Here is a 1,988-nt window from a genome sequence, read left to right as displayed (position 1 = left end):
AAGTCCAGTGGTTCTGTGGCCAAGGTGATGAAGAGATCAGGGAGAACAGACAACATGCTGGTCGTCCAGATTAAACCAATCAGCATCAAAGTCCTCTTGACGGTGCAGATCCGCATGTGGCGAAGGGGGACGCAGATGGCGATGTAGCACTCCACCGCCATGCAGGCCAGGTTCAGGGGGGTGTTTTCAGTGGTGAACAGAGCAAAAAGGATGAAGATGCAACAGATGGAGACATTGAGTTTGTAGATGGTGTAGCTGATGACAAACAGGATGATGCTCACTGTCACTTGCGTCATGTCGTTGACCACCAGGTGGATGAAAAGGATATACCGAGGATTGGTGTAGAAGATCTGGAGGGTGGAAAGAAATGGACATGAGAAAGGAGACCAGGTTTTAAGACCTTTATAAACTCTGGACGTTTAAGGTCTGAGCTTTAAGCTTGAAACAGAAACATATCATATACTCAAAGGTTAAATGATAGTTTCCAGCAACTCAGTATCTGTCACAACAGCTGCCTGACTTAGCTAACTGCTAAATAACTTGAACTCATTGAAATTGTGATTTTGATGAATGAAAATTACTATCACCCCTTCCTTGCTGACTGCAACTGACAGTGACATGATGGATACATGACTTCGTACTTATTAGTTGGGACAAAACCAAACAAGATTCGCCAACACGCCCCACGTGGCAAATAATCAGCCACACACAAAGCTTGGTTCACATATCAGACCTGGTGTTTGCAGAAGGTGTAAATGAGGCCTGCATTGATGCAGTTGATGGAGATACTGAGAACCACAACAATAACATTCTTGGTCACAGCTTTAGTGAAGGAGTCTCGATACTGTAAAACCACGGTCACATTGGCAGATGACGCGTTCATCTCTTGAAGGCTGGAAAGGATGATATAAGAAGAGAAAAATATTTACAGTGATTATTGATAATTATTGATTATTGATTAAGAGCCCCCAACATATCAACATAACGGTAGCATAGTCCACCTGTAACATAAACAATACCTGTGATGTTTTAGATGCATCATCAAATTTAAAGAAAAGTAAAATTGATTCAGATTAGTGCATTTGTGTCAGAAGACAATATCAGTAAGAGCTATAATGAATTATTACAATTTTTATTTTGAGTTTTATGATTTAGTCCCTTCGTAGTTTAAGGTACCTTTTTGAATGATAATTATATTTATAATATAAATAAATTAGTGAAGCTAAAACACCGAGCTTTGAATATTCATTAGAGATTTGAATACTAGTGTAACAGAAAAAATAAATATATTTGAATATTAAGGGTCAGATTTACAGTAAATTCAAATTAGAGAATAGTTGATATTTTAAAATGCAGTTCTTAAAGCAACTTATACTGAACAAGATAACCAGTAGCCTGCTCATATTTCTCAATCAGTGTTGGTGGATTAAACAACTTTGATCAACATATTAATCATCAAAAACAACAACAACATATCGTTATATTTTCATCAGTGACAGTGAGACCCAGACAAAGGCAGGAGGGGTGGTGGTCATCATTACATTTTCTTTTTCCAGATAGTTTGATGGAACGAGACAGTGTTGACATTGCAGAGCTGCAAATCCTGCATAAAGGTACTCAGTGACAACATGTGGAAGAAGAACTCACCTCAGCCAGAGGAGCAGAAGCATTTAAATCTTACAATTCAAGTATGACAATGCAAAGAACAAAACAATGCGTCCTTCTGAAATAATTTTCAGTGTATTTTCACACACTAATGTACACATTCCTAACCTTAGCTGCCGTGTGGTGAACATGCTGCTACTTACCTCAGGTAGTGATCTAGACCAGAACACAAACAGTATGGCTCCAGAAGTTCTCAGACTTTATATGTGGCCTGGTGGTGTGTGTGTGTGTGTGTGTGTATGTGTGTGTGTGTGTGTGTGTGTGTGTGTGTGTGTGTGTGTGTGTGTGTGTGTGTGTGTGTGTGTGTGTGTGTGTGTGTGTGT

The 1,988-nt window shown here is 39.2% G+C and overlaps 1 pseudogene; it reads right to left on the bottom strand.

Moving 5' to 3' along the window:
• LOC111648957 (uncharacterized) overlaps positions 1-883 on the bottom strand; it is an 8,164-nt pseudogene extending 7,281 nt beyond the window's left edge.
• Between the last annotated feature and the right edge of the window lie 1,105 nt (positions 884-1,988).

Source organism: Seriola lalandi, unplaced genomic scaffold (genome assembly GCF_002814215.2).
Source record: "Seriola lalandi dorsalis isolate HSWRI2012SDOR001 ecotype SW California unplaced genomic scaffold, Sedor1 jcf7180002049752, whole genome shotgun sequence".
Taxonomy (NCBI): Eukaryota; Metazoa; Chordata; class Actinopteri; order Carangiformes; family Carangidae; genus Seriola; species Seriola lalandi.
Note: the sequence above shows the minus strand (reverse complement) of the source record. Positions and strands in the feature narration are given on the sequence as shown.